The 22,350-nt window shown below is 40.4% G+C and overlaps 1 non-coding gene across 7 annotated transcripts in view; it reads right to left on the bottom strand.

Annotated features, from left to right (window-relative positions):
- Positions 1-6,587: 6,587 nt before the first annotated feature.
- The window catches only part of LOC101865224 (phosphatidylinositol 4-phosphate 3-kinase C2 domain-containing subunit alpha), a 118,769-nt gene continuing 103,006 nt past the window's right edge, over positions 6,588-22,350 (bottom strand). For all 7 annotated transcript variants that reach the window (XR_010580872.2, XR_010580870.2, XR_006692257.3 and 4 more), the window contains 10 exons: positions 21,621-21,790; positions 20,543-20,699; positions 19,095-19,204; positions 16,281-16,488; positions 13,388-13,512; positions 11,266-11,383; positions 11,103-11,175; positions 10,657-10,766; positions 10,444-10,569; positions 6,588-9,920 (listed from right to left, as the gene is read on the bottom strand). This is a non-coding gene — a transcript (phosphatidylinositol 4-phosphate 3-kinase C2 domain-containing subunit alpha). The remainder of the gene's footprint in view (positions 9,921-10,443; positions 10,570-10,656; positions 10,767-11,102; positions 11,176-11,265; positions 11,384-13,387; positions 13,513-16,280; positions 16,489-19,094; positions 19,205-20,542; positions 20,700-21,620; positions 21,791-22,350) is intronic.

The raw sequence follows: 22,350 nt of genomic DNA, 5'->3' as shown, positions 1-22,350 counted from the left end.
AGAGCGAGGATGCAAACGCCGTAGGAAGCCACCCAACACGCAGGAAGTGACCTCACACGTCCACGCTTCCTCGCACGCAGGAGGCGGAGCTACGCTGCGCAGTCACCGTCGTCTGTGTGACTACATCTCCCGAAATGCATTTCAGCGTCGCAAGCGATTCGTCAGTCGGCCGGGCCTCATCCCGGCATGCATCGGTCTTTGATCAGCCTTGTGGCCAGAGCGGGAATTTGAGGCTGACAGCAGCTTGCGTTGAAATTCCCTACTTCGGACTCCGAGATCATAAAGATTCGAATGCTGCGCTGTGGGTGGGCATGGAGCAGGTAGGGCTAGAAGAATCAGCCATACACAGGTGTTTGCTCATTCACCAGTGCCTGGCTTTGCCCTGGAACTAGATACCTCAGAGTCGGCCCTGCGCCTAATGAAATAACAGATACAATAGCATGTGATGACCACACGGGAAGCCATGGCTGCAGCTACCCCCCAGCCGGCGCTTCCATTTCTCATTTCTAAATCCTACTCTTATCTGTCACGGGAGAGTCACTGACGGTGAAGAAACGGTCTAAGGAGTTGAACCAGGTCCCCGCGGATGCCTGCCGCCCTCCGCACTCGAATTCCCCTGCGCAGGGCTTTGGGGCGCTGGACTGTCTGGGGAGAAGGGTTGGGCAGAGGCTTACGGAGCCGTGTTCCCAAGTGAGACAGTTGGTGGGCAGGGAAGAGCCTTGGGAGCAAGATTGCAAAGGCCAAGAGGATGAGGGATAAAATGAGGCATTTGAATTTCCTGGGAAAAAGGAACCGTCAAGGAAATAGCTTTTTTTTTTTTTTTTTTTGAGACGGAGTTTCGCTCTTGACTCCCAGGCTGTAGTGCAATGGCGCGATCTCGGCTTGCCATAACCTCCGCCTCCCGGGTTCAAGCGATTCTCCTGTCTCAACCTCCTGAGTAGCTGGGATCACAGGCATGCGCCACCACGCCCAGCTAATTTTGTATTTTTAGTAGAGATGGGTTTTTCCATGTTGGTCAGGCTGGCCTTGAACTCTTGACCTCAGGTGATCCGCCCGCCTCGGCCTTCCAAAGTGCTGGGATTACAGGCGTGAGCCACCGCGCCTGGCCGGAAGAAGCTCTTTTAAGACAGACCTAGCCTGGGCAACATGGCGAAACGCCGTCTCGATAAATACAAAAAATTAGCCGGGCGTGCTGGCTGGTGCCTTTGGTTCCAGCTACGAAGGAGGCTGAGGCTGGAGAATCGCTGGAGCCGTGAAGGAGATTGCGGTGAGCCGAGATAGCACCACGGCGCGCCAACCTGGGCAACAGAGCAACACTCTGTCTTAAAAAAAAAAAAAAAAAAAAAAAGGAAAGAAAAAGACTGACTCAGTGCTGGTACACAACCATGCGTTGAAAGAATGGGCAAATGAAGCAACTTTTAAAAATTTTTGAATGGTTAAATTTTTTTTATAAGCATAGCTCTAGGAAGGAGGGAGGTCAGTGAAATCAAACAGTCGACAAGTTTAAAGTAACTGGCGAGACATTGGGAAACTAGATAGTGAAGCATCCACTTTTAAACCTGTCACTATTTGAAATAAAGTTATCAGGGATAGCCGCGCGCGGTGGCTCACGCCTGTCATCCCAGCACTTTGGGAGGCCGAGGCGAGCGGATCCCGAGATCAAAAGATCTAGACCATCCTGGCTAACACGGTGAAACCCACTCTCTACTAAAAATACAAAAAATTAGCCGGGCGTGGTGGCAGGTGCCTTTAGTCCCAGCTACTCGGGAGGCTGAGGCAGGAGAATGGCGTGAACCCGGGCGGAGCTTGCAGTGAGCTGAGATCTGGCCACTGCACTCCAGCCTGGGCGACAGAGCGAGACTCCGTCTCAAAAAGAAAAAAAGAAAAAAAAGTAAACTTATCAGGGATAAAGAGAGAACCCTTTATAACAAAAAGGGGTCAATTCTCCAAGAAAACAACACCCCCCCCCCAAAAGAAAAGCCATAATCTATCACTATTTGATTAATAACTTTTCCCAAACCATCAGGAATTTTAGTCAAATTCGGTACCTATTTGGGTAACGTTTTTTTCCTAGCAAAGTTTATCATTAGCCAATATTACGTTTTTAGTTCAGATATGGAATAGGTATCTCAAATTTAATATGACTCCAGTTCCCAAACCTTGCCCCTTTGTTTCAGTTAAACATGATCCTGTTTGCTCAAACTTAATACAAACCTAGATGTCTCCATTTTTCTCTGATTTCTCTCTGTCATCCCTGGAATTTGAGACCAGCTTGGCCAACATAGTGAAACCCCGTCTCTACTAAAAATACAAAAATTAGTCAGGCGTGGTGGCCCATGCCTGTAATCCCAGCTACTTGGGAGGCTGAGGCAGATAATTGCTTGAACCCAGGAGGGTGGAGGTTGCGGTGAGCTGAGATGGCGCCACTGCACTCTAGCCTGGGTGTGACCCACCGCGCCGGGCCTTATGATTCTATTTATATGAAATGTCCAGAGACGGAGTTTCGTCATTTTTACCAGGGTGGTCTCAAACTCCTGACCTCAGGTGATCCACCCGCCTTGGCCTCCCAAAGTGCTGGGATTACAGATGTGAGCCACCGCGCCCGAACTTTTTTTTTTTTTTTTTTTTTAAGGAACAGGGTTCTCACTCTTTTGCTCAGGCTGGCCTTGAACTCCTGAGCTGATGCAACCCTCCAGCCTCAGCCTTCCAAAGTGCTGGAATTATAGGCAGGAGCCACTGCCCAGCTTCCTAAGCATGTTTTCAGGGTTCATTCATGTTGTAGCATGTATCAGTACTTTTCTCCTTTTTATGACTGAATAAAAGTCCATTGTATGGACTTTTTATTTTGAGACGATCAAGCGATTCTTCTGCCTCAACCTCCAGAGTAGCTGGGATTACAGGCATGTGCCACCATGCCCAGCTAATTTTGTATTTTTAGTAGAGACGGGGTTTCTCCATGTTGGTCAGGCTGGTCTGAAACTCCTGACCTCAGGTGATCCGCCCGCCTTGGCCTCCCAAAGTGCTGGCATTACCAGGCATGAGCCACCACGCCTGGCCCTTTGCCCATATTAATTTTTTTATTTTTTCTTGCTCTGTCAGTCATCCAGGCTGGAGTGCAGTGGCATGATCTTGGCTCACTGCAACCTCTGCCTTCTGGATTCAAGCGATCCCGTGCTTCATCCTCCTCAATAGCTGGGATCACAGGAGCGTGCCACCACACCTGGCTAATTTTTGTATGTGGTTTTTTTAGTAGAGTCAGGGTTTCGCCATGTTGGCCAGACTGGTCTCGAACTCCTGACCTCAGGTGATCCACCCGCCTCAGCCTCCCAAAGTGCTGGGATTACGGGGGTAAGCCACCATGCCTGGCCCTTTGCCCATTTTTAAATTGAACTGTCTTTTTGTTGTTGAGTTGTAAGAATTCTTCGTATATGTCTGATTCCTTTTATTAGATACACTATTGGGAAATATTTTTTCCCATTCTACGGGTTGTCGTTTATTTCCTTAATAGTTTCCTTTGATGCACAAAAGTTAATTTTGATGAAGTCCCAAATAATCAATTTTTTTCTTTTGTGGCTCATGCTTTTAGTGTCACATCTAAGAATCATCAGATCAAAGGTCATAAAGATGTATGTACACCCAGGTTTTTGTTTTCTTCTAAGAGTTTTAGTTTTGGCTTTTTTTTTTCCCCCCAGAGACAAGGTCTCGCTCTGTCCCCCATGCTGGAGTGCATTGATGCGATCTGGCTCACTGCAGCCTCGAACTCTTGGGCTCAAGGAATCCTCCCACCTTGACCTCCCAAAGGAGTGGGATTGCAGGTGTGAGACACTGTGCCCAACCAGTTTTAGCTGTTATACTTAGGTCTTTGATCCATTTGAGTTAATTTTTATATGTGGTGTAAGAGTCCTACACATGCTTTTGCATGTGGTTATCCAGTTGTCCCAGCACCATTTACTGGAAAAATCTTTTCTTTTTTAAATGGTCAAAGAAACCCACAACTTTTTTCTTTGAATGGTCTTGACAGTGTTGTGTGTATCTTCCCTGGATCGTGATTCAAACAAATAAAAAGAACCAAATACTGATTACTGAAATGAAAAAATACAAGAATTGGCTGGGCGTGATGGCTCACACCTGTAGTACCAACACTTTGGGAAGCCAAGGTGGGCAGATTGCTTGAGCCCAGGTATTTGAGAGTTTGAGACCAGCCTGGGCAACATGGTAAAACCCCATTTCTACAAAAAATACGAAAATTAGCCAGGCATGGTGGCATGTGCCTGTAGTCCCAGCTGTTTGAGGCTGAAGTGAGAGGATCATTTGAACCCAGGGAGGTTGAGGCTGCAGTGACCCATGATTATGCCACTGCACTCTAACCTGGGCAACAGATTGAGACCCCCGTCTCAAAAAAAGAAAAGAAAAATACAACCACCAAAATTTAAAACCTAATGGATAGGTTAAACAGTTGGAAGTAGTGAATTAAAAAATAAGTCAGGGCCGGTCATAGTGGCTCATGCCTGTAATCCCAGCCCTTTGGGAGGCTGAGGCAGGTGGATCACAAGGTCAGGAGTTCAAGACCAGCCTGGCCAACATGGTGAAACCCTGTCTCTACTAAAAATACAAAAATTAGCCAGGCGTGGTGGTACATGCCTGTAATCCCAGCTACTCGGGAGGCTGAGGCAGATAAATTGCTTGAACCCAGGAGGCGGAGGTTGCAGTGAGTGGAGATCGTGCCACTTCATTCCAGCCTGGGCATCAGAGCAAGACTGTCTCAAAAATAAAAATAAATAAATAAATAAATAAAAAATAAGTCAGAAAAAATTGAGAATGCAGGGACAAAAAAAAAAAAAAAAAAAAAAGACGAGAAGACATAGAAGAGTGGAAATGTCTATTATACATTATGCATTTAATCAGAGTTCCAAAAGGTGGCAGACAAAACGTTTGAAACGATAATGGCTAGCAAGTATTCAGAAGTGAAGAAAGCTACTGATCCAGTTTTTGTTTTGTTTTGTTTTGTTTTTTTTTGAGACAGAGTCTCGCTTTGTTGCTCAGGCTGGAGTGCAATGGCGCAGTCTCAGCTCACTGCAACCTCTGCTTCCCGGGTTCAAGCGATTCTCCTGCCTCAGCCCCCCAAGTAGCTGGGACTACAGGTGCGTGCCACCATACCCAGCTGATTTTTGTATTTTTAGTAGAGATGGGGGTTCAGTATGTTGGCCAGTCTGGTCTTGAACTCCTGACTTTGCGATCTGCCTGCCTCAGCCTCCCAAAGTGCTGGGATTACAGGCGTGAATCACTGCGCCTGGCTTTTTGTTGTTGTTGTTGGAGACGGAGTCTCATTCTGTCGCCCAGGCTAGAATGCAGTGGCATGATCTCGGCTCACTGCCACCTCTGCTTCCCAGGTTCAAACAATTCTCCAGCCTCAGCTTTCTGAGTAGCTGGGATTACAGGCAGGCGCCTGTTATTTTTTAATTTTTTAGTAGAGGTGGGGGTTTCACCATATTGGCCAGGCTGGTCTGGAACTCCTGGCCTCGTGATCCGCCCGCCTCGGCCTCCCAAAGTGCTGCGATTATAGCGGTGAGCCACTGCGCCCAGCCCTGATCCACAGTTTTAAGAATCTTAAATAGGATAAATTCAGATACCCATACCTAGGAACATCTTAGTTAATACAGATGGAACAAGGTTAGCCTGAAGGTAGTAACTGTTGAAGCTGTGTGATGGATTCACTCATGGAGTTCATTAGGCTGTTATCTAATTTTGTAAATGATTACAGATTTGCATAATGAAGTTTTTCAAAAGAGTAAGGATGAAATAAAGATCCTTTTTTTCTGACAGAAACTGTCACCCCCAAAGCTGGCTGTAATTGAGTTATTGCTCTTCATTGGTCTCTGGGCCCTTTCACATGTCATCTTAGGGTCAGAGAACCACAGCTTCACACTTATCATTACAGGATGAAGGTACTGCTGCAGGACTACTTAGTACTGCTGCAGGACTACTTAATATCTTAAGTAAAGTACCAAACGCCAGGGACTATACTCACAGAAGCATTTCCCTTCTGAGAAACAGTGATGGGACTGTAGCAAAGTGGTTGCAATCCACACCTTCAAAGAGTAACACTCAGGCAGGGTGCGGTGGCTCCCGCCTGTAATCCTAGCACTTTGGGAGGCCGAGGTGGGTGGATCACTTGAGGTCAGGAATTCGAGACCAGCCTGGAAAACATGGCAAAACCCCATCTCTACTAAAAATACAAAAATTACTCGGGCTTGGTTGTGCATGTCTGTAGTTCCAGCTACTCAGGAGGCTGAGGCAGGAGAATTGCTTTGACCCAGGAGATGGAGGGTGCAGTGAGCTGAGATGTTGCCACTGCACTCCAGGCATGGGAGACAGAATGAAACTCTCTCAAAAAAAAAAAAAAAAAGAGTAACAGAAGTCAGAATCTCTATTTGAACATGTTTAGAGGCAACTGACAGGTTAGTTCTGAAATTGAGGATTATTAAACCTAATAAACTCCTGGGTGAGATGGAAAGAACATCAAGATTGAGCTCATAGCAAAGTCTGGAACCAAAAATGTTAGTATATACTGTCAACAAGGAAAGAAATGATAGCAGAGTTCTTTTATTCCAGAAATATTTTAATACAATCGTAGTACAGTTATGAAGTCACATTCAATCCACTGAATATATTCAGGGTATTAATAAAAATATTATACATCTTTATTCACTACCTTAATATAATTAAAGTATTTGGTTCTTATAGATGAGACTAATTACCATATTCATTCATATATGCACTGCTAGTCAAACAACATGGCAATAAATTTATAGATTATGATAGTGGGGGTTCAGTCTTTTTTGATCTGAAGTCTAAGTTTCAAAAGTGAATGTTTTCTTTTTTAAATGCCACAATATTTGAATTCTAGAAATAGGCAACTAATTTAAGGCAAGATACTGAAACTTTTATACAACTTTAATTTGAAAAAAGAAATCAAAGATCATACATGCCTTAACATTTAGATACCTATAGATTCATATAAAGGCAGTAATAAAAATATCAGTGCAAGTTCTACATTGGGTTCCTCAGTAGAGAAAATAATAGGTTCTTTGAGTGAACCATTATCTTCAAATCCCAAAACACTGGCAAGAAGAAATAATTCTTCTGATGCAGGACAACATGCAGCATAATTATTTTTAGTCAATAAAGGTGAGTATAAAATATTGTGATTATACGTAAAAATTAGTGTCTTGGTCAGTTTGTTAAACTTTTGTTTTTCAGATTTACTTTAATGTCAGCTTTTAAAAAATGCTTAAAAATCCAACTAATTTAAAATTGATTGATAGTAGTAGTGCAAAGAGGCTCCCCTCTTTTTTTATTTTTTGGTATGGGCTGAAGATTAGCATTTCATAAAGAAATAAACTATATGTAAAATGTATGTGTGTTTGAATGAGTAAAGAAGGCACAAAATGAGTTAAATTAAGAGAAAACATTACCACTTATTCTGAACTCTTAACTGTACAGTATTATATATACTTTTAGATATGAATCCAGATTTCTTATAATGGAAGTGACAGGACATTTTTTAGCTCTATTATTTGTGCTAAAAGACACTGTCACAATAGACTGCAAAAAGGCAGTACATGTTGAGTCTAATTAACGATGACCTCTACCAAGACAGTTTTTGTTTGTTTTTAAATTACAGTGGCTAAGTGATAACTGGTGGAATGGAATTAAGTCTCAAAAGCTTAAGTGAAAATTACTAGCACATTTGCATTTGCAAAGGTACTTACACACTTTGAGGAAATGTTAATGATCTGTGGAAAAAGCAAATGGCGGTGCTTTGATCTGCATTTTAATTAACTTATTAAATAGACAACACATTTTAACATAAAAAAAAGACATTCGTATACCATACTCATGGGTTTAACTACATATGGACCATTAGTGTTAGGCACCAAAAATTTCAAGTTTTTCCCCCACCCCGTCCCACTGATATATTATCAACTTTTCTATTTCTTCCCTGTAGGTATCACCATTTACATTAAACATTTGTGCAGTTCATAAAAATTCTGTTCTGGGCAACTGAACTGGCGATTGTCCTTTTTCTCTTGGTATTCTTTATTGCATATTTTGTCAGTTTTCTCACAGCAACCTGACTGGTACAATTTCTATTACCATTTTTAAAGTATCTGAATTTCTACTCTAACCATGAGAGTTATTATTATATATATGTATATATCCAAATTCAAAATTGTGTCTGAAATTAGTAACTAATAAAAATAAATCTTACTCTTTTTTCTTTTTTTTTTAAGACGGAGTTTCGCTCTTGTCACCCAGGCAGTGACTGAGTTCAAGAGATTCTCCTGCCTTAGCCCTCCGAGTAGCTGGGATTACAGTTGCCCGCCACCACCCACGCCTGGCTAATTTTTGTGTGGAGATGGGGTTTCGCCACATTGGCCAGGCTGGTCTGAAACTCCTGACCTCAGGTGATCCGCCCACCTTGGCCTCCCAAAATGTTGGGATTACAGGCATGAGCCACCGCACCCAGCCGTATCTTATTCTTACTGGTTACTGTAGAATAATTTCAATCCTGTCCCTTATGATTCTGAATCCTATTATATAAAGGAAAATAACTTTTCACGTGAATGTAAAATGTTTACACATGTAAGTAAGACAGTTTACAAGACAAACTGGTCTACGTAGACAAAGGTCTATATTAAAGTTCAATCTGGACCCTAGAATTCTTGTCATGGGCCTCTTGTGAAGAGTCTGCCCTACTCAGGAATGGGCACATGGGTTAACAATTTTCACTTATTTACTGAGGGAGTGGAGTATAGATGTAGGGAGGTGAAATTACCACTCCTGGGAATAAATGTAGGATTTTAATGGAATGATGGAATTTACTGTACAATCACATTGGTGAGTCTTATTCAGGTATTCGGCAACAAAAACGTAAATGAATTAACCATTTAAATAACTAATTCATACATCAGAAGTAAAGGATATTTTGTGGGAAAAACATTAGTACATGTACATAATTTCTTGTCTTTAGTAAGCGGAAAGTGAGTGAAACCTATGTACTAATTATTTATCAAACCAGGAAAAAAATCAGAAATGAAGTGCCAGGGAAGCATATAAAGTTAAGGCACCATTATTTACAACATCAATGATTGGCACTTATTCTGAAAAAGGCTTTAAAGACATGAATAAAAAGCAGTATTATGTTTTTCCCTACTTCTATAAACTACTTAGTAGTTCTTAACATAGCTATCTATTATTTGTGCTTTGTTTTTCAGCTCCATGAATAGCAGCTGGATTTTATGGTAACATCCTGCATTTTTCCTTTACTTTGGTGTTTGTGAACATTACACAGTGGTAAAGGCTATAAAAGGTGCATAACAGGAAAACACATATGCTCTGTCTCCTTATAGAAAACAATGCAAAATAGGTGGCTGAACTGACACAGTACTGTCTCAAAGTCTTTTTCAGGGATTAGTATATATTAAGTTTAGGGTTTGTAGCATTCTGTATAATGACTTTAAAACAGCAATGGCTTCCAAAAATTCAAAAAGGTTAGTTATGTGACTGTTGGTCCAACAGATGTGTTGAAATGCAGCAAGTATATTTAATTTTATAAGTTCTGTCCAAGTATAAAAATACTGTACAAAATTAACAAGTGTGTGTGTGTCTGTGTGTGCATGTATGCATGCACATTTATAACTGTTCTTGCTTCCAAAGCTCAGCCATTCACTAGTTTACAAGTATGTTGCTGCAGTCAGCTGATACCATTTAACCGTCTCTTTGCTCAAGTTGAAATCTTTCAAAGGCAGGGTTACTCCACCCAAGAAAAAATTTTCCCGCAGAGATTCTGCACTGAGTACACTTAGTTGAAGTTCTCGCTGTCTTAGGGTTTCTTTGCTATATCCACTGTATACAAGCTACAACAAAGGAAAAAAGAAACAGTAAATCACAAATTAAAGTTTGTTTGGTTTCTTGGAACATTTCAAGTGAAAACATGTGACAATATTAGCCAAAGAGTGACCATAATTTTGTAGAGATGGAATTTCATCATGTTGCCCAGGCTGGTCTCAAACTCCTGAGCTCAAGTGATGCACCCACCTCGGCCTCCCAAACTGCTAGAATTATAGGCAGAAGCCACTGCGCCTGGCCTTAAAATGTTTTAAAATTTAAAATCTCAAAACAATGGACACAGAGAGGGGAACAACACACACTGGGGCCTGTTGGGGGATGGGATGGGGGGAAGGAAAGCATTAGGAAAAATAGCTAATGCATGCTGGGCTTAGTACCTAGGTGATGGGTTGACAGGTGTGCAAACCACGATGGTACATTTAACTATGTAACAAACTTGCATATCCTGCTCATGTACCTCAGAACTTAAAAATTAAAATAAAAAAAAAACTCAATAAACCAAGGTAACTTCTAGAAATGATTTTAACTTACCATTTCATTGAATGTCGGATTCCTCGTTTTTCGTGAAATTTTGGTTTTACGTTTGGATGTTTTGTGGTTATCTGGAAGTAGGTATGTTTTGACATATGGATTTGGGTCAGCTCCATCTTCAGTAACCTAAAAAGAAAAACAGTCCCTTAATAGTAATGCTTCCTACCAAGGTAAGGGTTTCCTCTATAACCATCATTCTTTGTAATCACTCACAAGATCTTTGATGTGCATCACCATGATGAAAAGAGTACCATTTCGGTAAGAGATGGATAATTTCACAGCTCCTCCTATTTGGCCTGGAGTAGGACTGAAGGAACCTGCATCTGAAAATACAAATATTTTCATCTTTATTTGTTGTAGTGGTTCAAGCTGCAATAAAAGGATTTTTGCTGTATTTTCAAGACTGTCACATGTGGGGCGGATAGAAGGGAGGGGAAAAAGGAGTAAACAACCTGGTAGGTCATTGATTTATACTTCTTTAGTAATCACATCTATTAGGAAAGTTATATTTATTCAGAAATAGACTGGCTTAGAAAGAATACTCTCCTCCCATTCTCAGACTACAGCTAGTAAGCCTGCTGTCATTCTACCACATTCATTGAGCAGTTACAGACTTGCAGATCATGAGTTACCAATAAAGAGAAAAAAAATAATCTCACCTGCAGACCTAGCTATTCCTTCAGCTTTCTCATCACGAAGTAAAGGGTGGAAGAAAGTACAAACAAGATCACACTAAGAATAAAGAGAAAACAATTCATTAGTTTAAATATTATGTAACACAAAAGGTATAAGATGTTATTACTTCTCATTTAGTAAGGTTACCTCTGCTACATCCGTTGAAGCATTCATCAAACTCTGTAAGTAACTGTTTAACTCAATTTTCCTTTTGGCTGCTACATCTTTTATGTGTGTTCTTCCTAGAACCATCCTATTAGGAAAGCTACAAAAGAACAACAAAAACAAGTGGGATTTGAATAAGTACAATATTTCTTTAGAAATACACTTTTTCTATATATACTTAAAGACAAAGTAGTCTTAATCCATTACAAAGTAATATTTTGTGGCTGGGCATGGTGACTCATGGCGTTTGGGAGGCCAAGGCAGGTGGATCACTTGAGGTCAGGAGTGTAAAACCAGGTTGGCCAACATGATGAAACCCTATCTCTACTAAAAATACAAAAATTAGCGTGCTGATGCCTATAATCAGATGCCAATAATCCCAGCTACTCGGGAGGCTGAGGCAGAAGAATCACTTGAACCTGGGAAGTAGAAGTTGCAGTGAGCCGAGATTGCTTACACTCCAGCCTGGGTGACAGAGCAAGACTCCATCTCAAAATAAAATAAAATAAGTAATTTTTTGTGATTTCTCTTCAAAGTATTGGAGATGACATAGTTTAGTTACCCATTATCCTTTGATGAGCATTGGTTGAAAAGGTATGTGTTGATTTCCTATACTTATTATTATTAGCTTGGTGCAAAAGTAACTGTGGTTTTTGACATTAAAAGTAATGGCAAAAAACGCAATTACTTTTGCACCTATCTAATACTTATTTTCTACTATTTCTTCTCAAGTTATAATCACTCAAATATTTTATCCAGATCTGATCCCTAAAAAAAAAAAAAAAATCACTACTCAATCAGCCATAACTATTATATATACACTAGTAAAATCCACAAATAATAACGTAAGGCCTAAGTAAGGTGCTGAAAGGATAATCTTAATTCCACTTATTTTGGTAGCAGTGGAAAAATGAAACTGTACATGGAAACAAACTCTAATACTCACTTCACCTCCTCCTCACTTTTGAAATCTAGTCTGAAGAAAATATGAACAACTTGACACAGGAAATCTACTGGTCATTGAGCTACATTAAAACTGAAGACTCCCAAAGGGTATCTGATACAAAACTAAGATTTTGATTGACAGTCTTGATGGTGTTTGCTACAGTTACTTATTTTTTTTGAGACGGAGTCTCACTCTGTTGCCCAGGCTGGAGTGCAGTGGCAAGATCTCAGCTCACTGCAAGCTCCACCTCCTGGGTTCACGTCATTCTCCTGCCTCAGTCTCCTGAGTAGCTGGCATTACAGGCGCCTGCCACCACGCCCGGCTAATTTTTTGTATTTTTTAGGAGAAACGGTGTTCATCATGTTAGCCAGAATGGTCTTGATCTCCTGACCTCATGATCTGCCCACCTCGGCCTCCCAAAATGCTGGGATTACAGGCTTGAGCCACTGCACATGGCCATGCTTCAGTTTTTTTTATCAGAGGAGCTCAGTATGGCCCATGATAGATTATTTCTGCACTGATTTAGCATATGACTTTTTTTTTTCTTTTTTTTGGGACAGGGTCTCACTCTGTTGCCCAGGCTGTAGTGCAGTGATGTGATCTTGGCTCACTGCAACCTCAACATCCTGGTATCTATCAATCCTCTCACTTCAGCCTCCCGAGTAGCTGGGACTTCAGACATGTGCCACCAGCCCAGCTAATTTTTGTGTTTTTTATAGAGATGGGGTTTCGCCATGGTGCCCAGGCCAGTCTCGAACTCCTGGACTCAAGCTATCTCCCCACCTCTAACTCCCAAAGTGCTGGGATTATAAGTGTGTGAGCCACTATGCGTGGCCGCGTATGACTTTTTTCAAAACCAAGATACCAAATTACTATCTTGTGTTGCTTACTATGGTAGAGACAGCAAAGTTAAAGCTCAACAAAAGTTAGAAGTCTAGAAAATCTCATATTTTAACATCCTGATCATTTATTCATTCAACAAAAACTTATAGTTCCTTGTTTATGTCTACTTTTGTATTAGGTCCTTGTGATACAAAGGAAAATAAGCCACACATGGCTGATAATATCTTACTAAGTATTAACACAAAGCTTTCCACCTACATTTGATAACAAGTTGTTTCCTACAAAAAGGATTAATGTACAAGGATGGATACATACCCTGGTAACTTCCAAAGTGGAAAAATAATACTGAGCTTATTGTGAAGTTCCTGAAATTCGTCAAATGTTCGGAAGACAAATGATGGTTCAATCTGCCCTTCCCTCAAAATTCGGACTACATAAATCTGAAAAGAAATCACACCATAAACACATAAAATTTATATTTAAAACCTTTCTAGGCCAGGCACGGTGGCTCATGCCTGTAATCCCAGCACTTTGGGAGGCCAAGGTGGGTGGATCAGCTGAGGTCAGGAGTTTGAGACCAGCCTGGCCAACATAGTAAAAGCACGCATGTCTCTACTAAAAATACAAAAATTAGCTGGGCATGGTGGTGCGTGCCTGTAATCCCAGCTACTTGGGAGGCTGAGGCAGGCAAATCGCTTGAACCTAGGAGGGAGAGGTTGCAGTGAACCGAGATGGCACCACTGTACTCTAGCCTGAGCAACAGAGCGAGACTCCGTGTCAAAAAAACAAAAAAAAACCACTTCTTTCCTATATTGATCTTAACTAAAAGACCAAGAAGCAATAAAACCTCCTTTCCTGACAGAAAAGAAATTTATAGCTTAATTTTTCTATGTAGTTCAAGTACTTTTATCTTGGTAATATATATGTCAACAATAGGAAAAAGCAAATACAAGTCATTGTATTTATAGCACATCTAACTACATTTTAAGAGTGATCATAACCATCCTAAGATATATAAACTAGAACTTAAAAGTGTAAGCTAGGCACAGTTGCTCATGCCTATAATCCTAGCGCTTTGAGGGGCCAAGGTGAGAGGATCACTTCAGCCCTGGAGTTAGAGACCAGCCTGTGCAACATAGGTTCTGTTTCTATAAAAAAAATATAAAAATTAGCCAGCTGTGGTGGCACATGCCTGTAGCCCCAGCTACTTGTATAGCTAACGTGGGAGGATCAACTCAGCCCAGGTGTCAAGGCTACAGTGAGCCAAGCCAGCCAAATGAGCCAAGATTGCATCACTGCACTCCAGCAAGGGTAACGGATCGAGACCGTTTCTCAAAAAGTAAAAATAAAAATAGTCCAGGTGGCCAGGCACAGTGGTTCATGCCTGTAATCCCAGCACTCTGGGAGGCCGAGGCGGGTGGATCATGAGGTCAGGAGATTGAGACCATCCTGGCTAACACGGTGAAACTCCGTTTCTACTAAAAAAAAAAAAAAAAAAAAAAAAAAAAGTCGGGGCGTGGTGACGGGCGCCTGTAGTCCCAGCTACTTGGGAGGCTGAGGCAGGAGAATAGCATGAACCCGGGAGGCAGAGCTTGCAGTTAGCTGAGATCGCACCTCTGCACTCAAGCCTGGGCGACAGAGTAAGACTCCGTTGCAAAAATAAATAAATAAATAAATAATAAATAAATTTAAAAAATAGTCCAGGCATGGTGGCTCACGCCTGTAATCTCAGAACTTTGGGAGGCTGAAATGAGTGGATCACTTAGGGCCAGGAATTCACCTGGCCATGTGCCTGGGCAACATGGCGAAACCCCACCTCTACTAAAAATACAAAAATTAGCTGGGTAGCCTGTAGTCCCAGCTAGCTACTCAGGAGCTGAGGCATGAGAATTGCTTCAACCTGGGAGGCACCAGTTTCAGGAGCCGAGATCGTGCCATTGCACGCCAGCCTGGGCAACAGAGTGAGACTCTGTCTCAAAATAAAATAAAATATAAATAAATAAAAAGTTTTTAAAAAAGGCAAAAGGTTTACGGGGGGGAGCGGTGGTGAAGGAAAACTTATTTTGCTGGCTATTTCAACTTTTTTTATTTTTGATACAGCGTCTTGCTCTGTTACCCAGGCTGGAGTACAATGGCATAATATTGGCTCACTGCAACCTCTGTCTCCCGGGTTCAAGCGATTCTCCTGCCTCAGCCTCCCAAGTAGCTGGGACTACAGGCACATGCCACCACACCCAGCTAATTTTCATATTTTTAGTAGAGATGGGGTTTCACCATGTTGGCCAGACTGCTCTCGAACTCCTGACCTAAGGTATTCACCTGCCTCGGGCTCCTAAAGTGCTGGGATTATAGGCGTGAGCCATTGCACCCGGACTTTTATAAAGTTACAGTACTTTAAAGAATATAATACTGGTGCCAAGTAGGATCTATCTATAGAAGGCCAGAAACAAATTTGGAGATACATATATATAAACTTAAAGGTAGTAGTATATATTGGGGAGAGAATGGATTATGCAATAAAATGGTGTTAAGATAACTTAATAAACATACAAAAAGATACTAAAATTTATTAACAGAATAGATGAAAATTAAAACAGTAAAATACCTTTTTAAGATTATCAATTTGCCAAAAAGTTTAAAACTGGCAGTTCTGGAAAGTATTGTCTAACAAAAAAGTTAGCACAAGGGTGAAAAGTGACAAAAAAGATAACGCTTATAGTCTCGAAGGGGAAAAAGCACGCTGAAGTTCCTGTTTCTGTTCAAAGACAACGTGTGTGTGTTTTGTATCAGAGACTGGCAAAGGAACTTTGACTTTTTACTTTGTATACTTCTGTATTGATTGAATTTGTACAACAAGCACACTTTACCTTTGAAATGTAAAAAAAACTGAAGAATGAACAAAAAAACCAAATAAATAAAAATTTAAAAATTGAAGAATGAGAAAAAACAGAATTGCATCATTCTTATAGCCTTGTCTCTAAAAGACAGAATATCACTCCATCCTTATTGTTTGAAGTAAATATAGCAAGAATTAAATACAAAAAAGTTAGGGATGCTTCAAGTACATTTACTTATTTATGGACCATTCATGGAAGAAAGCAGCATGAATAGAACAAATGCTTGGAACTTTAGCAGAGTCAGCAAAGGAAGTAGAAAGGACAACAATAATACATGCATGATTGTTTATAAATATTGAAATCAAACTTACATAATGTTTATCTGGGTTGTATTTCTTATGATATGTGAAAACAGAGACTTCCTTGATTCGACCATCTTGTCTAAAGGAGTATGTTTTAGGTGAAAATGAAAGGATGGGCTCATCATTAGAAGGAAGACCAGAAAAACGAAGCTGAGCAAGGTTATGAATGAAGAAGTTAAACTTTGTGGCAATGCTTCCCAAACTTGATTCAATAAGCCTACAAAGTAATCAGAAAATTTGTTAACAGTAAATGAGAACACATGGTAAATTCTTTCAACGTAATAAATGACAAAAACCACTTTCGTTTCTTTAAAAATATTAAGCAGATTGTCACTTTGCCAAAGATTCCCTTTGTTCTATAGGCCAAACATTTGTTAAAATACATCTCACCCCAACAAAATAATTTAGCCCAAGAAAGAATTCATGCTTGGTTTTCTTGAACCCTGTAGGATCCCCAAGACTAATTAAAGAGCTATTATTGATAGATGACGATTGGTATAATGCTAAAAATATGTCTTTATTAATTTATGCCCTTTTAATAAAGGAGAAAGATGACAAATAGGTGGGAAAGAAAGTAATCCAAGGGCCGGGAACGGTGGCTCACGCCTATAATCCCAGCACTTTGGGAGGCCGAGGGGAGCGGATCACTTGAGGCCAGAAGTTCGCGACCAGCCTGGCCAACATGGCAAAACCCTGTCTCTACTAAAAATAGAAAAATTAGCCAGGTGTGGTGGTGCGCGCCTATAATCCCAGCTACTCGAGAGGCTGAGGCAGGAGAATTGCTTGAACCCAAGAGGCAAGAGGTTGCAGTGGGCTAAGATTGCGCCACTGTACTCCAGACTGGGTGGTGGAATGAGATTGTCTCCAAAAAAAAAAAAAAACCCACAAAAACAAAGTAATCCAAATTTTAAAAATCCTCTCCTATCGAACAGTAGAATTGTAGAATTCCATGTCAGACTCCTTCAGGTAATCATATTTTCATTCAGTTGGAAAAAGAAGTTTTGACAGGATGGAGAGTTTGGAAAGTAGGTCTGGAAAGAACATTTTAGGCAAGCAAAGGAAACAAGTCTCAAAAACAAGGTCAAGGAAGCTAGAAAGAAGAAGGATATTCAAAAAGAGAAGTGAGAGAATCTCAAACACCGGCTTTTACCCCACTATGGACTGAATGTTTGTGTTCCCTCAAATTCATATATTGAAGCCCCAACCAACACTGCAACTGTATTTAGAGATAGGGCCTTTATGGAAGTAATTAAGGTTAAATGAGGTCATAAACAGTAGAGCCCTAATCCAATAGGAGTATCCTTCTAAGAAAAGATGAGAGAGCTAGCTCTCCCTACCATGTGAGGACACATTGCGAAGGTGGCCATCTGCAATCTGGCAAGGAAGCCCTCAACAGTAATGTAATCAGCTGGCACCTTGATTTTAGACCTCCTAGACTCCAGAACTGTGAGAAAATAAATATCTGTTGTTTAAGCCACCAGTCTATAGTATTTTGTTATGGAAGTCTGAGCAGGCAGGCGAATACACGCCTGCTTTGTAGTTTTGCCCAGGGGAGCCAATGAATCTCTTTTAAAAAACAAAGCAAAAGAAAACCCATCAATACCGAAATTGTCAGGATTAGTTTAGAAGGCTATACAAAAATCAGCTTCCTTCAATTCATTTCAGCCCAGACTCTTGAGACTAGGGAAGTCCAGTCAGTGTTTTATACCTCTTCTCCACTGAGAGGAAGAAGGCAAGAGAAAAAGGAGAGAAAAGAACATGAGCTCAGGTACCCCTCCTTGCTAAGGTATTGTGATGATGTGGCAGCAGTAGTCAGTAACCAGCCTGATCACCAGACCTTTAGAACATATTTGTCAAGAAGATCTGTTTTTGTTTTTGTTTTTGTTTTGAGACAGAGTTTCGCTTTTGTTGCCCAGGCTAGAGTGCAATGGCGCAATCTCGGCTCACCACAACCTCCATCTCCCAGGTTCAAGCGATTCTCCTGCCTCAGTCTCCTGAGTAGCTGGGATTACAGGCATGCAACACTATGCCCAGCTAATTTTGTATTTTTAGTACAGACTAGATTTCTCCATGTTGGTCAGGATGGTCCTGAACTCCCAACCTCAGGTGATCAGCCCGCTTAGACCTCCCAAAGTGCTGGGATTACAGGCATGAGCCACTGCGCCTGGCCGGAAGATCTGTTTTTAAAGCAATAACAAATTCAAATACCAGTCATTGGTATATGTGTTTCAAGTACTATGCCATATAATAGTTTACTTGGAGCAGTGACCAGGGTTTGCTGGATTAAAAACACCAAAGGTCTCCATGGAAATTGTTAAGACAAAATCCTGAAAAATAGATTAGTACAGATAACATTTTAGAAACAGACTTTAATTAGCTGGGCTTAGTGGTATGTGCCTGTAGTCCCAGGTATTCAGGAGGCTGAGGCAGGAGAATTGCTTGAACCCAGGAAGCAGAGGTTGCAGTGAACTGAGATTGCGCCACTGCACTCTAGCCTGGATGAAACAGCAAGACTCAGTCTCAAAATAAAAAATTAAAAAAGATGGTATATGGCACTGTAGAAAAATGTTTTTATCATTGAAATTACATATTAAATAAACCTTGAGATATTTTGAGACAAATAAGTATATTTTTAAAATTATTGCAAATCCTTTGCATTTATTAGCAAATAAACTTTTGACAGCCTACTATGTGCAATTACTGTGAATCAGAATTTGTTCCTATAAATCCGAATTTTGATAAATAGCATTTGTTTAAACTAAGATAAAACAAATCAAAGCAAAATTTTATGTTCCTTCTGCAATACACTTAAATATGCTTTACCTAGTAAAGAAAATTGTAGCTTCTGCATCTGTAGTTTGGGGTTGAAGTGCATCTCTAACATATTTCAAATCCTGAATACTTGTAAGTTCTGGTAACCCTGAAGGAATCATCTGTAGAAGAAAACAAAAATAAGAAAACAAAAAGTTCTGTGAGTTAAATTTTTTAAAAAATGTGTTCCTCACTCCTTCCTGTGGGCTGCTCAAGTAATCAGAACTGAAGCAAACAAAAACAATCAGTCTTGAGGGGTTCATTAGTGTATTGGGGACCTAGGTGATTATCTTACGAATAAGGAAATGGATGCCAAGGAAGTCAAGCAATTTGTTGGTGGTCACACACCCAGTTTATAGAATTAAACCTGTGAGATCCAGATCTCCTTTTGTCTAGGCTCTTTCTTTGGGGAAGGGGGGAGGAAGGGAGCAGGGTCTCACTCTGTCGCCCAGACTAGAGTGCAGTGATGCGATCTTGGCTTACTGCATCCTCTGCCTCCCAGGTTTAAGCAATTCTCATGCCTCAGCCTCCTGAGTAGCTGGATCACAGGTATGCACCACCATGCCCGGCAAACTTTTTTTTTTTTTTTTTTTTGATAGAGATGGGGTTTTGCCATGTTGGCCAAGCTGGTCTCGAACTCCTGACCTCAAGCAATCCGCCTGCCTTAGCCTCCCAAAGTGCTGGGATTACAGGCATGAGCCACTATGCCCGGCCTAGGCCACTGTTTTTACTTTTATAGATTTAGGGCGTACAAGTACAATTTTGGTACATATATGTATCACATAGTGGTAAAGTCTGGGCTTTTAGTGCATCACTTGAATAGTATACGTTGTACCCACTAAGTAACTTCTCATCTCCCATCCGCCATCCCCCTTCCTATCCTCCCAAGTCTCCAAGTGTCTATTATTCTACTCTTTATGTCCATGTAGACATATCATTTAACTTCCACTTATAAGTGAGAACACACAATATTTAACTTTCTGAGTTATTTCACTTAATTGTAGCCTTCTGTTTATTACTGTATCAATTTAGTCACAATAATCATAGTGGGTTTGTGTTTTTTACTTTTTACTTAACTATAATATATACCGAGGAAAGTACAGAAATCTTCATTGTACAGCTGAGTGAATGTTCACAATTCATACCCATATTAATACACAAAACATTCATTAGCATCTCAGATGCCTGTCTTGGGGTCCAGTTACTAATACTTCCCATCCCAAGGGGAGCCACTCTACTGACTTATTTTTTGTATTTTATACAAACGGAGTCAGACAGTAGGTCCTCTTGTGTCTGGCTTATTTCACATGGCAGTAAGTTTAAAATATCTGAGCAATAATGTATCTGGCATTTGTGACTACAGCAAATTTTATTCCAAAATCACAAAATAATCTTTTTTAGGTATTGAAACATAGATGCATTAATATAAAACTAATTAAGTGCTTATAAAGAATAGTTACCAGTGAAAGGAGGTTAAGAAAAAGGTTTGTCTGCTTTCTTATCAAGTTGTAGGCCTGACAGCAGAGGTCCACAAACAACTGAAAACGAATGGTGGGCTTTTCACCCCCATTAATGACATATGCCATATCAGAGGTCAGCACAAAAGGAGCCCGATCCCTATTTAAAATGAAAGTACATATAAAATATTATTTACAGCAGATACTCCAATAGTGCTATTACATGATTATTAAACTAAGCTATCTGAGGTACAGCCACTTCTAACTAGGAAACTTAATACCACACTTTTGAATTTCTATAATTCTTTAAAATAACATTTTCAAGAAAGCTATCACATAATAATCTCATTATTTAGAGAGAACTTATGTACGAAATTTCCTTATATATGAAAATAAGGTGATATTTATAAATCCACATACCCAAAGAGAGAACAAACAGTAGTTACAAACATAGAAAACTACTTACTGCTGTTATATACACACGAAACCATTTCTTTCTAAGAGTTACTGCTAACTAGATAAAAAAAATATATATGTACCTTAATTCATTTCAACAAAGTTTAGCTGGGCGTGGTGGCTCAGGCCTGTAATCTCAGCACTTTAGGAGGCTGAGGCGGGTGGATCACGAGGTCAGGAGATCAAGACCATCCTGGCTAACACAGTGAAACCCCATCTCTACTAAAAATACAAAAAAAGAAGCCGGGCATGGTGGCGGGCGCCTGTAGTCCCAGCTACTCCTGCAGGCAGAAGAATGGCGTGAACCCGGGAGGCGGAGCTTGCAGTGAGCCGAGATCGCGCCATTGCACTCCAGCCTGGGCAACAGAGCAAGACTCCTTCTCAAAAAAAACCAAAAAAACAAACAACAACAACGACGAAAAAAAAAAAAAAAGTTTATACACACTTACACACATTCTTGTCTACCAGGTAAGGTCACATCTTTGGGCCTTTTTCATCCCCAGTTATGTTCAAATGGAGCCACAAGGCAAAACGCAGAAGGCAAAAGGCAAAGCTTGAGACAAACATTAATTTGTGAAACAAGAAGTGTCTCATTTCTTTGGCAACAGCAATAATAACATTATACCTTTTGAAGCTGCCAAACATCTGTGCATGTCCCAAAAACTTTCCAAAGTCAATGTGAAACATGTGTCCCGTGCTTCGAAGCATTATATTGTCATTGTGTCGATCACAGATGCCTAAAACATAGGTGGCTACACAGCATCCAGCACAGGAATAGATAAAGTTCTCTGAAGCCTATAAAAAACATATACAATTATTTTAGAAAATGAATTATTTTTAAAGGAGGCAGAATTTATAAGTATTAAAGTAATTTATCACTCTTTAAAAACACTATTGTAATCCACTCTCTCAATAGCATACAAATTGGGATATAGTAATAAAAGCCAATCTTTTCATATTTCAAAAACAAAAACACTCTTCTAAGGCTGGTTACTGCCCCTTCTCTAGCTTTTCTCTTTTAAAAGTCTGGGATCCCTACCAGTCCCTACTTAGGTACATGCTGCCTTCGAACAGTTTTTAAGCATCATGTTTGTGGAATCCTGCACCTCACTGACTCTGCTGCTTAGAATCGGGGAGGTGCAGGATTCCACAAACATAATGGATAGAATATTTTTGCTTTTTTTCCTCTGCCTGCAGGGAAGACATGTGTAAGGAAAATCAGCTTATATCTGAAAACATCCAAGAATACAAGTAATGTGTTTGTTTCCCATGTGGTGATTCCCTGTGTGTCATCTTAAGTACTCCCTCTCCTGGGGATTATTAAAATTACTAATATAATATCACATAGAAGAATA

This window comes from Macaca fascicularis, chromosome 14 (assembly GCF_037993035.2).
Source record: "Macaca fascicularis isolate 582-1 chromosome 14, T2T-MFA8v1.1".
Classification (NCBI taxonomy): domain Eukaryota; kingdom Metazoa; phylum Chordata; class Mammalia; order Primates; family Cercopithecidae; genus Macaca; species Macaca fascicularis.
The sequence above is the reverse complement of the archived record's forward strand: the minus strand, read 5'-3'. Positions and strand labels throughout refer to the sequence as shown.